Here is a 15,191-nt window from a genome sequence, read left to right as displayed (position 1 = left end):
CGGTCGTGGGGCCTGAACTCTGGGTCTGGGTGCTGTCCCTCAGCTCTTCAGCTTAAGGCTAGTGCTCTACCACTTGAGCCACAGGACCACTTCCAACTTTTTTTTTCTTTTTGCTTATGTGGTGCTAAGGAATCGAACCCAGGGCCTCATGCATGCAAGGTAAGCGCTCTACCACTGAGCTACCTTCCCAGCCCTGAATCTTACTACTTCTTACACCTACATTGATAACTCTAATGAAAGCCACCATCATCTCTTGTCTAAATTTTTACAAGAGCCTTCTACTGTGCTTTCCTGATACTTCTGGGCCTGTCGTTCTGTTATTGGTCACTGGAGAGACTTTTGACTTAAGCCAGATCCTATCAGTTATCTACAGCTAAGAACTATCTTATGGCTTCCATTTCAGTTATGTGAGAGTCAGGCCTTACAGGAATCTCAGGGTCCTACATACTAATACTAGTGACCTTTCTATGGGTATAAGTATTAAGTGGATCTCATTAGGAATCTGTTATAGTTGTCTTGACACAATAGGCACACTTATTTTTTTCTTTTCTTTTATTTGTCGGTCATGGGGCTTGAACTCTGGGCCTGAGTGCTGTCCCTCAGCTCTTCAGCTCAAGGCAAGCACTCTACCACTTAAGCTACAGCACCACTTCTGGTTTTCTGGTAGTTTGTTGGAGAAAAGAGTTTCATGGACTTTCATGCCCGGGCTGGCTTTGAACTGTGATCCTCAGATCTCAGCCTCCTGAGTAGCAGCATTACAGGCGTGAGTCACTGGTGCCCGGTACACTCACTGCAGTTCCATCTGGAACACTCTTCATCCATAAATAAAACCACATGGGCATGTTTCTTCACTGCTTTTTAGCTTTCTATCATCCAAATAGATCTCTGGTGAAACAGATCAGCAGTCCCCACTTCAAGTATCCCCTTTCCCCTGCTTTTCTCTTTCCTGGCATTTAGCATTTTCTTCCTCACTTTTGTTAGCATGTAGCTAGCAGGGATGCATTACAAAGTCCAGGACATTTGTATTTTGTTCACTGTTTGGTGTCTGTTCCTAGGTAGGCCTTCAGGAATCAGGTATTGAACGAAAGTCAGTCTTCAAAATGACTCCAATTAGCCCTGTCTCCTCATATTCACTCTTTTATGTAGTATCCTCACTGGCATATGTAGTCAGTAAGATATGACAGAAGTAATGATGTGTGACTTCTAAGCTGACTCATGAAAGGCCTTGTACCATTGTTGTGGTTTCTGAGCCTGCTCTTGCTAGCGGTGGTATATTCATGTTGTGAGGACAGTCAAGGGAGCTGCAGGAGGGAACTAAGGCTTCCTGCCAACAATCAGACTAACTTTCCAGCTATTCAAGCCTCAGTCATCATTTTGAGTGCAGCCTCATGAGAAACCCTGAGTCCCAAATCAACCTGATAAGCTGACCTGATCAATTCCTGACCTGCAGAAATCGAGAGTGATAATAAATGTTTGGGGTATATTGTGGTGGTGGTGAATTTTTTGTTGTTGTTTTGTTTTGGTGATGGTCCTGGGGCTTGCACGCAGGGTCTGGGTGCTATCTCTGAGCTTTTGTGCTTAAGGCTAGTTCGCCACTTGAGCCATAGTTCTGTATATTTTGGGTAGTTAATTAGAAATAAAGAGTCTCAGTCCCTGCCTGGGCTGTCTTCCAACCACAATCTTCAGTTCTCAGCCTCCTGAGTAGCCAGGATTATAGGCATGAGCCACCAGTGCCCCACTAAATGTTTGTTGTTTTAAAATGTTGGAATTTGAGGTAATTTGGAGGTTGTAGACTGTTATATGGTTACTAGAGAACCTGTGAATATAAACTTTAGATGTTTAAACACTGGAGCCTCCTCTTAATAGTTAGTAAGAGACAGAAATTAAGTGTCTGAGGAAAAGTTCTTCATTGAGGAAAATTTCAAATTATAAGAAAACATCTTTTTTAAGAAAAATTTCAAGTCTGAGGAAAATGTCTTCTTTCTAGTCCCAACTTGGAAGCCCAGTGTGCCCACCTCCCTCAAATACAGGAAATCACTTATATGTGATCCAGTTTCTGTTACATGAAAAAAAATATGAACCTGTTAAAATGGAATAGAATATAGCAGCACTTTCCTAAGGGCAAATCACATGGCTTCAATCCACCAGGTAACTGTGAACAACTCTATTACTTAATCCTAGATGCAGTCAGTGACTGAAGACAAAAGTTAATCTTTTGTTCATATAAGTTCAATGTGAGTATTTTCAAGATAGCATCCTCTGCAGTAATCAGACAGCCCTGATGTCTCCCATCCTGTAGCTCTGCCTTCCACTCTTCTCTGTTAGCTAACAAGTAGAGAAAGGGAGAAAGACTAAAAGACTATATCTAGAAGATAACTTGCTTTACTTTCCCCACATTCCATTGGCTATATCATCTCATAACCACATCCGAGAAAGGCAGCTTAACTGCCCAGCAGAAAGGGGAAACAAAATTGATGATCAATTTGTCAGTCTTCCATACTCCTTTGTTTTTTTTTTCTTTTACTTTTGAGAGAATTACATGAGGTAGTTTATATAAAAGACTTATGCAAGGCCTAGCTAGTGGAAAGCAAAGATTCAGTAATTGTAAACCATTGTTATTAGAAATCTCAACATTCTTTGGAAATAAGACTCAAATCTGTCTCTAACTATTGAACATGCCCCTCCCTCCGGTAGTACTTTTATAATTTAATTATTTCTGAAATAAAATCATTTTAAATGTTGAGACAGAACTTCAAAAATGAGCTCATTGTTTATGTTTCATGTCCCTAAAGCAAAGAGTGTCTGATTTTTTTTGGGGGGGGGGCGCAGTTGTAGGGCTTGAACTCTGGGCCTTGGTGCTGTCTCTCAGCTCTTCAGCTCAAGGCCACTTCAGCCACAGTGCCACTTCTGGTTTTCTAGTGGTTTATTGGAGATAAGAGTTTCACAGACTTTCTTACTTGGGCTGGCTTTGAATAGAGATTCTCAGGTCTCGGCCTCCTGAGTAGCTAGGATTACAGGCGTGAGCCATCAGTGCCTGGCTTGTCTGATGGTTTTTGAACTATAATTTCTTTGCATGTCCTTGGCCTGCAAAGCTAGATTGAAAAGAACTAGATAGAAAAAAGTAATCTGTAGCACAATGGCTTAATCCTGAAAGCCTAGCTACTAGGAAGGTGTAGCGATCAGGGGATCATGGTTCAAGGCTAGCCCCAGCAAAAGAACCCTATCTCAAAAAAAGAACAAAAACATAATGGCCTAACACAGTGGCTCATTTGTAAAGCTCCTGCCTAGCAAAATACAAGGCTTCAGGTAAGAAGAAAGGAAAGGAAGGAGGAACGGGGGCGGGGGGAGATACTCCCAGTAGTAGTATTAAAACACATAAGGACAAACAGCCATCTTGTATTGGATAAAACATGTGGAAATAGAAATATTAAGTACATGGCAAGGTTTATAAATATATAGCCAGTGGTTGATGACAAATGCTTACTTAGTTTGGTGGGCTGCAAATTACGTTATCCTTTGATGTTAATTTGTTGTTGTACATATAAGGAGTATTACAGTGCTTTTGTATATGTTCATCTTCATTAATCTATGCCAGAGGGTGGAATGAATCATAGTAGAATTTGTGTTTCTATAGCCCCAGAAGGAATGAGAAGAAAAATGTACTACTAGGATGAAGGTCATGTTTCTAAGGCAGAAAGGAGTTAACTAAGGTACCATCAAGACAAGGGTTTTTAATCTGGAATGATGGTGGGCTAGTGCTATATGCAAGACCTGGATATATCTATTGTTCTGGAGAAAAAGTCCTTAATCTTCATCAAATTGTCTTTCTAGAAACTTAGAGTAATCAACTTACCTCCTTTATAAATGTAACTTCATGGGCAGCCTGGTACAAAGCAAGAAGGTCCAGTCTCAGTTTCCTATAGAAGCCTTTAGTGTTTGCCATCCTTTGCCATACATGGCGTTTCTGAACATGACACTGAACAAACCCCCTGGTGATGGAACTTAACCTCAAATCCAGACAGTTATTAGGTTTTTAGAAAGTATTTCCATAGCTCTGCATCAGTGGCTGTCCTAGCTACTCAAGAGGCTGAGATCTCAGGATCACTGTTCAAGCTAGTCTGGGCTGAAAAGTCCCCATGAAACTCTTATCCCCAATTAACCACTGTGGCTCAAAATGGTAGAACATTAGCCTTGAGCAAAAAGAGCTCAGGGACAGTGGCTCAGGCCCTGAGTTCAAGCCCTATGACTGACCAAAAAAAAAAAGAAAAGAAAATATTGTCACAGAGTTATTCTTCAAAATGCACAATGTTGAAGACAATGAGATTTAATAGCATTCCTTAGGTGTGGCTGTAATTTTCTAGAAAATTGCTTTTTGTCTCTCTTATACACATGAATACACATACACACAGATATACTCTCTCACACACATTTCTAGGAGTTACTCATTTTCTGTGTTTTCTTTAATGCACAAGTTAGAGAAAATCATGAAACTACAATTTCAGAAATGCTTTCAACAAAGCCTTTACATCCGATAGCATCTGTCCTTTTGCTTAAAATAAGTCCTAAGTCCATGCACTATTACTCTTACATTGTTAAGAACATTTTATACAAAGTAGGACTAATGATTAAGCATGATCTGGGAAAAAATAGAATATAATGGAAATGAAGTTGTGGCAATGCAGGTGTCTAACTGTTGGATTGATCCATAGAAAGAGAATCACAAGATGCCCCTTGTACCTCTCTGTTGCTACAGAGCAAATCATCTCCCAGCTTAGTGACTTAAAACAGCAATGATTTTTTTTAAAGATAATACAGGACTTTGCACTTGGTAGGCAGGTTCTGCCATTTAAACCATATCCTCACCCCTTTTTACCTGGGTTAATTTTTAGTCTTGCTTTTTTGCCTAGGCTAGCTTGGACTGCAGTCTCCCTATTTATATTTCTCAAAGGGATGACACCTACACATCGCTATACCCAGATTTTCCTGCACAGATGGGGTCTCATGGACTTTTTGCCTAGGCTAACTTTGAACTACAGCCTTCCCAGTCTCATTCTCCTGAGTATCCAGGAGCAGTGATCTCATTGTTCTCAATTCTGTAGGTTGAGAATTGGGGTAGGATTATGTATGTCCTATTTAGTGTCAGCTGGGAACTCAACTAGACCTGCAAGATTAAAATAACTCATACCTTATGCCTGGGATGGTAATACTAGTGCTCTCTCTCTCTCTCTCTCTCTCTCTCTCTCTCTCTCTCTCTCTCTCTCTCCTGCCTTCCCTTTCCCTACTCTCTCCCCTTCCTTCTATCTCCCCCTTCCTCATATTTCTCTTTCCTTTCCCTTTTTCCTTCTCTCTTTCCTTGCCCCTTTCTCTTTCTCTCCTTCTTTCTCTCCCTCTCTTTCTCTCAATCCCTCTACTACCATGTGATCTTTCTTCACCCAGTAATCTAGTCTAAACTTCAAAGGAGTAAAACATAGAAATATGCTTTTAAAGCCCAGTCTTAAAACAAAAAACAATGTCTGTTCTACCTTATTCTGTTGGACAAAGCAAGTCAGGTCCAGCCAAGTTCAAGGGGATAGAACTAGTCTCAACACTAGTTTTGGATATGGTTTGGGGAAGTGACTTTCAAAGGTTCATATGTTGCAACTCAATTCCCATTGTAAAGTATTAAGAGGGTAGAAACTTAATCAGACTATGCTGTTTTTAAATTTAATTTTATTGTAAAGGTGATGTACAGATAGCTTGCAGTTATATATATAAGGTAATGAGTACATATCTTGTTGAAATTTTTACTCCCTCCCTCATTTTTCTCCCATTTTCCCCCCTTACTCCCCAGAAGTTATAAAGTTCATTTCCAACCTGGTGTCTTGTGAGTATCGCTGTTGCATTGGTTCAACCTTTGTTCTTAAAGGACAAGGACTATAGTATTTAAAAGTAGAGCTTTTGAGAGGTAATTATGATTAGGAAAGGTCATCAGGGTAAAATACCTATGGTTGGCTTTATAAGATGAAGGAGAGACCAGAAGACAGAGAGACTTATGTGTGCACGCATGTATACGCACGCATGCATACACACACACAACACACAGTTACATGCACATTTCACATATACTGTCACCTCTCTACCTCAGGCAGCAAAAAGTACTATCACCAGTGTGTCCACCAGTAGACTTCTAAAAGTATTAAACAAAATAAGCCACTTTTCTTTACAAAGTTACTCAGCCTTAAGTATTTTATACACACACACAAACACAAACACAACCACACTCACTCACTTATAATAGCTTCAGGTATTTCTATGTAGTAAAAATGGACTAATACACTCCATCTATGGATGGAAGGAACAATGTTTTTGCAGACATGGGAAACTTCCGTGACTGCCATCTTTATAGACAGTCTATTGTGCCTTGTGGGTTTGCATTTAATTCCCTTTGGGGAAGGCTTTGCCTTCTTGTAAGTAGTAAACATGGGCAACTGCTCAGTACTTCTAATAGAAAGTATTCTTCTGTTTCTTCTCTGCAAAACCATGTTTTAAAAATCAAGGGCCTTCAGACTTTTGGTGGTAGTGGCAAATTCAGCTCCCAAAAGCCCTGTGTGAGACTCCATTTTGAGAACTAACTAATAAATGTCTAAACTGGAAAAGACAGTTTGACCTTATAACCAGCATTTTAAAAGGGGGAAGAAGGGACTGGGAGGCATAGCTCCAGAGGTAGAACACTTGCCTAGCAAGCAAGAGGCCCTATGCTCAATAATTAATAACACATACATATACACATGAAATATGAAACTCTTGGTATCTAAAAGATTCAGTTATCCTAACTTAATAAAACATGTTTTAGTCTGTTTATTTTGCTTTCAACAGAGAAAAAGACATCTGCATTGTAACTGGCTAACATATATCTTTTGTCCCTGTCTGTGGGATTACTTATTTAGTAAAGGTTAGCATTAAACCTTCAGCATAGGGTTAATCATGAAGGTGAACGCTTTATGCTGTCACCAGCACATCTACCTATCCTCCAGCTAGTGCCTGTGAGTATAGCTAGTTCACCAGAACTGTTATTTCACAAAGAATACACATATGAGTCCTTGGGAGCCTTAGTGATGTGTTATTCATATAACTTCAGATTGGCTAGGAGAAGCTGTACAGACTACACATTTACCCCATCACAATGGCCCAGAAAATCCATGCCAGCAGACTATGGAGGAGAACAATATTTTCCAGAGTTTTAGGAAATAATTATTCCAGAGTAAGAAGAGATAGAAAGGTGAAGAAGCCTTAACATGTAATATACTTTTGGGGGGATCATGGAGACTTCTTTTTCCATGTTTGTAATATATACTGATTTATTTATTCAGTTAAAGTTAATAGAACTTTTTAAATGTAATAATAATAATATTTAAAAGTAATCATAATAATAGTGATAGTAATAGCTTACTTCTATAACTTATTGTGTACAAGATATGATAAGCAACTTTTTATCTGTTTTTTTTAATTTTTATTTATTTTTTATTGTGAAAATACTGTACAGAGGGGTTACAATTACATGGGCAAGATAATGAGTACATTTCTTATCAAGCATTGTAGAGGCTCCTTTGTTTTCCCTTCCCATCCCTTCCTATCCTCCCCCTTCCCTCCCCCCCCCCCCCCCCACCAAAGTTGTAAAGTTCGTTTTCGACATGACAACTTGTACTTCTCATTGGTGCAACGGGTCCACATGTATCCTTATTTAAACGACTTGTTTTTCCCCTTCCGCTCCACAAATTTTATTTCATTTTATTTATTTTTTTGTTCTGGGCCTGAAACTTGAACTCTGGGCCTGGGTACTGTCCCAGAGCTTTTTCTTTCAGGGCTAGCACTCTACCATTTAAGCCAGGGCACCACTTCCGGCTGAGTAGTTTTTTGGGGATAAGTTTCTCATGGACTTTCCTGGCCAGGCTGGCTTCAAATTGCAATCCTCAGATCTCATCCTCTTGAGTAACTAGAATTACAGGTGTGATCCACCAGCACCCAGCATTTCATTTAATTTTTGCAGCAACACTATATGGTCAGTATTTCTAGCTTTCTTTACAAATTATGAGCTTCAAGTACTTAGAAGATGAAACACGTTGATAGGTAGTGAACTAGGATTGAACTAAGGACCGTTTAGAACCCACGGCTATGAAAATCCATTCAATCTAACCTCTCGTTGAGATAGTAAACATTTATTGAGTATCGACTATTTTTTTAATTTATTTTATTTTATTTGTGAACATACTGTACAGAGGGGTTACAATTACATGGGCAGGATAATGCGTACATTTCTTACCAAGCATTGCAGCCTCCTCCTTTGTTTATCCTTCACATCCCTTCCCAGCCTCCCCCCTCCCCCCAGTCCCAATCCTCCCCCTCCACCAACATTGTAAAGCTCGTTTTCGACATGACAACTTGTACTTCTCATTGTTGCAACAGGTCCACCTGTATCCTTAAATGACTTGTTTTTCCCCATCTCCTCCACAAGTTATACTGACATCAACTATAGTGAAAGCAGGGGTTATACTGTGGGGGAGGGACATACAAAGCAACAAAGAAATAATCTTATAAATGCGTTAGAAACACATGCATGAAAGAAAAAAACATTAAAATACATATCTAAGGGTTGAGTATCGACTATTGGCTTAAGATAAATAAGATAGATCCTTTAATTCAAGTGGCAACTATTTTGTTATGATATAGCTAACTATATTTGCTAAGTAACATCCACTAAGATGTAACATCCACTGAGGAAGAATAATTTGATTCTGCTGTCACTAGACTCTGGTTGATGAACAGGTTTTCTAGGCAAAGAATGAATAGAAAGAAGAGCATTTTAGAGAGGAGGGATCAACATTAGACAAATTGTACATATGAAATATGGTCAAAGTAGTTTACATGTGTGAACATAGAATAATGAAACCTAGTGAAGCAGTTTTAAGAAGGGGGCAGGAGAATAAGTGAAAGTAATAGCAAGTGAATTTGATTAGGATGTATTGTATTCATATGTGAAATTGTCACAATGAAACACCCCTTGTACAACTAAAGTATGCTAATACATTACTGTAAAATTTAAAAAGTGGCAAGATTGTGAAGGGACTGTGGGTGACATTTTGCCAGATAGCATGAGATGATTCTGGAATACAGTTGGATTCAGCTCATTTGTCAAAAGTCTTAAAAGCTGTGGAAAGTGGGATGAATGTACTGCTGAAACCTGGGGTTTTCCAAGGAGAATAGTAAAATGATGGTATCAGCCTTTTAGAAAGATATCCCTGGATGCCGAACCATGCACTGTACTTTGTACCCTGATAGTAGATATCAAAATTTTATATAACAATTTTATATAACAAAGCCATACATTTGACAATGCTGATATAAACGTGTACCTCAGGGAGGCTAACCTTTGACTAGCCTTTACTTGTTTATGTGGATCAATGGGATCATCAGAGACCCCATCAGTTGTGGTAGCAAGTTCAGTCCTCAGATACCCCTTGTAAGCCTCCATATGGAGAACTAAGTAATAAATGTCTAAAACTAGAAAAAAAATTTTTTTTACTTTAAAATCAACATTTTTAGAAGGGAAAGAGATATGCTTCTTCTTGCCAGACTTATAAAGGGAAAAAGCTAGTTTGTAACATGGTTTCCCATCTGTGACTCCAGACTGTCATATGACAGCTAAAGAAGGGCAGACTTGTGGGTGTGGCTCTTTATACCTGTAATCAAGTACAGGTTGAAAGGGCAAAGGGCAAAAGATTTTGGCTCTTACCTTGCTTAATCTGAGGTATGGTCAATTGTTTTAAGTTACCATTTCTTTATGGCAGAAGAATCTTTTCTTCAGACTTGCAGCTTATCAGCCCAGAATTTAAAAATACTGAGCAGTCAAATATTTCAGGTCATTTTGGAAATAATCTTTGTATGCTTCTAGTTAAGATTTTAAAACAAAAGTATTAAATGTTTCCATTATCCAAGATACTTCCAAAGACTGGAAATTCTGCAATTTCTTAAAAATAGTATTTTTATTTATTTATTTATTTATTTTTTGGGTCCGGTCGTGGGGCCTGAACTCTGGGCCTGGGCACTGTCCCTCAGCTCTTCAGCTCAAGGCTAGCGCTCTACCACTTGAGCCACAGCGCCACTTCCAGCTTTTTTTCTTTTTGCTTATGTGGTGCTGAGGAATCGAACCCAGGGCCTCATGCATGCAAGGCAAGCACTCTACCACTGAGCCACCTTCCCAGCCCAGTTTTTTTATTTAAGGTTTGTATTTCAGTGACTTTGAAAACTTCAGATATCTAGGAAGAACAACTCTATCAAGAAAACAGTTGCCTTTTTGTGGGTTTGGTTAAGCATGAAAGGCTAATTGTGTGTGTGTGTGTGTGTTACTTTGTACTGTCCTAACAGAGAGTAGCAGTAGCAGGAATGGAAATGTTGATTTTTGTAACAACCTAAGGCATTTCTTTTGCCAGTTTCCTGAAAAGGGTTTTGCATGTAAAACAGGATGTATACCTGTATACCTGTGCACTGTATACTTCTGTCAGCATTAGTCCATAATGCCTCTTAGTGTATTTTGTGATATTTATAATGCCTATTAGTATATTTCCTTTCCTAGTCCACCAGTGGGCTTTGGAAGAAGTGAGTGATTTGGGGCAATCACTAGAACCCTCTTTTAACATACTTTAACTCCTAATGTTTCAAAGCTGTGTAACAACCCAACCATGGATGAACATGCTGAAAACTTAAAGTACCTAGGCCTAAGCAACTTTATAAGATGGCTGTGAATTCTATGGAGTTAGCGTGATTTAAGTTGACTTGGGCCTGCTAAACTACCTTGAGCCGCTTTAACTAAAATGTTGGTTACCTTAGAATCCATTGCATCATTGGTGGGCTTCATGCATAAAACATAGATGCATTCAAATGCAATTGATTTATCAGTGCTTGGAAGTGCAGTTCATTTCCTTATTATTTCATAATTGCTAATTTTTAATTGAACAACAATGATGATGGTGGTGATATAGTATGGTTGGTTGTACTGTAATGGTTCTTGGTACTCTTTTGGGTTGGTCTGCCTTCAGGTTAAGAAGTAAGATAGAAGTATTTGTGTGGTAAGCTGGAATGACTCTGTCCAGTCACCAAACTAATTCTCTTTTTTTGTGTGTGGCACATACTATGTGAGATATTCTTCATAAGTGTAGTAAGACACATAAATTCCCTTTTGTAAACTCCAGATAAACAAGTAATTTTTTTTAATTTGGAAGCTCCTTTAATACTGTTCATATAGGGGTGGAGTTTGTTTGTTGTTGTATTTCTCTCTGTCAGCAAAGATAACAGGAAACAGAATCTGGAGATATGAAAAAAAATCATAGCCATCTGTCTATATATACCCTCAGTTACTAAATGTAATTGGTTCCTTTTGAGAGATTTTTAATAAAACTTCCCAAACTGCTTTCCAAATTGTTGATCCCCCTGCCAAAATGCTGATATCAACAGGACATAAGACTTCCAGCTGTCCTTAGAAAACCTTTCTGCATCTACAGCCTCTGAATTTGGCTTCTCTGTGATTATAGCAAATGAGTTCTGCTGAGGCTTGCCTGGCAGTTTGAAAGTACTGGACCCATGGCTCCTCTGACCCCTGACAGTGCTGTCATGAGAACCATGAGCAGAGTGAACCTCTCTCAATAGCTGTCGCCCTCCATTCCTCAGATTTGAATACTCCAGCCGTGTAATAAATGAAACCCTGATGGACTTCTGCCTTGAGAAAATACTTCGTCTTGTTTCTTGTGCAAACCTTTCTGTTTTAGACTGTAATCTCCAGGCCTCTACTGTGATTTATTGTCTCAGAGCTGTTTCACAGTTATAGACCAGGAGCTCTTCCTCATGACCTAATTTTCCTCCCATAAAATTAATAGCGCATAATAATGAGCATACTGCATACTTTGCAGGAAGACTCCTAATCCTCTCAAATTGTTGGGGCATGTGGCAGATGAGATTGAGAAAAGGTTGTAAGAATGAATTTTCAACATGATTAAGAATAAAATCCACTAGTGTCCATACTCTACAATGTCAAGATGGGCTAGAGGGAGACCAGAGAAATATGAATTTGGTAGACAAGAGAAAAAGAACAGCAGAGTCTAACATTGCTGTAGGCAGTTAAGATTGATGTTTTGCAAAGAGCAGTAATTAAATTTACACTTATAAATTAAATCCTTGTGTACTGATTACAAATAATTTATTATGAAACTCCAGTTATTTTCGTTCTTACACTCTAAGTCTCCTTTATTGTTGAACACAACAGTGTGTTGGGAACAGCGTGGACCAAACTGTTAGTTGTTTGAGTCCTCACCATGGTAATGGAACTTTTTTTTCAATTTTTAAAATTATCTTTAAGTAGTTGTACAAGAGTTACCATTCAACAAATCAGTTTATGAGTGCAATGCATTTTGAGTGATGTCACTGCTTTAATCATTCTCCCTCATCAATCCCAAGGTAAACCCTCCCCTCAATTGTCTTAATTTCATAGAATACACATTGAATTTTTTTTGTTGGGGAGGTCAGTTGTTGGACTGGAACTCAGGGTTTGGGTACTGTCCCTGAGCCTCTTTGTGCTCAAGACCAGGACACTATTACTTGAGCTGCCATACCACTTTGAGTTTTTGAGTAATTAATTGGAGATAAAAATCTCATGGTGGGCTGGGAATGTGGGTTAGGGGTGGCTTGCTCACCTAGCATGCATGAAGCCCTGGGTTTGATTCCTCAGTAGCACATACACAGATAATGCTGGAAATGATGCTGTGGCCTTGAGCAAAAGCAGCTCAGGGAAAGTGCCCAGGCCCTGAGTTCAAATCCCAGGACTGGCACCAAAAATAAAAAGAAAAGAAAGAATCTCATGGGGACTTTTCTGCCCAGGCTGGCTTTGAACCACAATTCTCAGATCTCTCAGCCTTCTGAGTAGCTATAATTATAAGCATGAGCCACTAGCACCCAGCTTACACATTGAATTTTATAACTACTCGTTTCTTTTTTCTTTTCCTTTTCGTTTCTTTGCTTTGCTTTGCTTTTCTCTTCTTTTCTTTTTTTTTAAATAAGTTTTTTTTAATTGTGAAAATACTATACAGAGGGGTTACAGTTACATGAGCAAGGTAATGAGTACATGTCTTATCCAGCATTGTTGTCTCCTCCTTTGTTTTTCCCCTACCATCCCTTCCCTCCCACCTCCTCAAATATACCCCCAACCCTCCCCACGCCTCCCCCACCTAAATTGTAAAGTTTCTTTTTTCCACATAGTGTCTTGTATATCTCATTGTTGCAGTGGGTCAATCTGTATCCCTATTTAAATATTTTGTTTTTTTCCCTTCCCTCCCCAAATAATACCAACATGAAATACAGTGAAAACGGGTTATACCATGCAGGAGGGACACACAAAGCAACAAAAGAAAAAATCACATGGTGTCTTATAAGTACGTTAGAAACAATACCAAGGAAGAAAAAACCACTTGTGTCCTTATCTTGGGGTTCATTTCGCTTAACATCATCTTATCTGATCTTTTCTGCTTGTCCCAGACATATACTAGTTATTGCAAATAAGGGAAACCATGGGACCTATGTTTCTTTGGGCCTGGCTTACTTCACTTAATATGGTTTTCTCCAAGTCTTTCATTTCCTAACAAATGGGGCGAAGACATTCTTTCTGATGGAGACATAGAACTCCATCATATATATATATATATATATATACACACACACACACACACACATATACACACACCACATTTTTTGATCCATTCATCTACTGAGTATGGTAAATAATGCTGCAGTAAACATAGTAGTGCTGGTAGCTTTAATATAGTCTTGTTTGTGATCATTTGGGTAAATGCCCAAAAGTGGGATTGCTGGGTCCTAGGGGAGCTCTGTGTGGAGTCTTTTGAGGAAAAAGTTTACACTCCCACCAATAATACAGTAATATTCCCTTCTGGCCACATCCCCTCCAGCATCTGTTGTTATTAGAGTTCTTGATTCTAGCCATTCTAATAGGGGTGAGGTGGTATCTCAATGTTGTTTTGATTTGCATTTCTTTTGTGGCTAGAGAGGTTGAGCATTTCTTCATGTGTCTACTGGCCATTCTTCTTTCCTCTTCAGAGAAGTTTCTCTTTAAGTCTTTACCTCACTTATTTATTGGGCAGTGGTTTCTTTGAGGATTTGTTGTTGGGGGATTTAATTTTTTGAGTTCAAGGTATATTTTAGATATGAGACCCTTGTCTGTTGTATGGCTAGTGAAGATCTTCTCCCCATCCGTGGGCTTTCTATTGATCTTGCTAGCTATGTCCTTTGCCATGCAGAAGCTCTGCAGCTTCATGCAATCCCATTTGTCCAACCTTTCTTTGATTTATTGTGTTTCTATGTCTCTATTAAGAAAATTTTGGCCTGTGCCAAGGAGACCTAAGGTTTCTCCTATTCCATCCTGTAATGTTTTCAGGGCGTCTGCTTTGACTTTGAGGTCTTTGATCCATTTGGAGTTGATTCTGGTGCAAGGCGATATATAAGGATCTAGCTTTAGTTTTCTACAAGTGGTTAACCAATTTTGCCTGCACCATTTGCTGAAGAGGCTCTCTTTCTTCCATTCTTTTTTTTTTTTTTAGCTCCCTTATTGAAGATTAGGTGGCTATAGGTCTGTGGGTTCATTCTGGATTTTCAATTCTATTCCATTGGTCCTGAAGTCTGTTTTTGTGCCAGTACCAAGCTGTTTTAATTACTTTGTAGTAGAGTTTGAAATTTGGTATTGATATTCCTCCAGCACTGTTCTTTCTGTTAAGGATCATTTTTGCAATTCGGGGTCTTTTATTGTTCCATATGAATTTTTGGATTGCCTCTTCTGTTTCCTTGAAGAATGAGGTTGGAATATTGATAGGTATCACATTGAATTTGTAGATAGCCCTGGGAAGTATTGCCATTTTTACGGTGTTGATCTTTTCTAAGTTCTGTTTTGATTTCCTTTTTCAGGTTTTTAAAGTTTTCATCATAGAGGTCCTTCACTTCTTTGATTTGTCCCCTACCCCTTTTCATTTGTTTACCCCTCCCCCATTGACCTCCCCCGCTACACCTTTCAAGTGCCAGTATTCATTTTGTTAGTTTTTCTAAGGAATTGCATTGTTTGATTAATCCCCTTCAGGCACCATACTTCAATTAATACATTTATG

At 38.9% G+C, this 15,191-nt stretch overlaps 1 protein-coding gene across 4 annotated transcripts in view; it reads left to right on the top strand.

Moving 5' to 3' along the window:
- Nucleotides 1-15,191, top strand: part of Arhgap26 (Rho GTPase activating protein 26) — a 462,007-nt gene that overhangs the window by 345,848 nt on the left and 100,968 nt on the right. The gene's annotated exons all lie outside the window — the stretch shown is intronic.

The sequence above is a fragment of the Dipodomys ordii genome, unplaced genomic scaffold (assembly GCF_000151885.1).
Source record: "Dipodomys ordii isolate 6190 unplaced genomic scaffold, Dord_2.0 Scaffold50, whole genome shotgun sequence".
Classification (NCBI taxonomy): domain Eukaryota; kingdom Metazoa; phylum Chordata; class Mammalia; order Rodentia; family Heteromyidae; genus Dipodomys; species Dipodomys ordii.
This window is presented reverse-complemented; position numbering and strand designations above follow the sequence as displayed.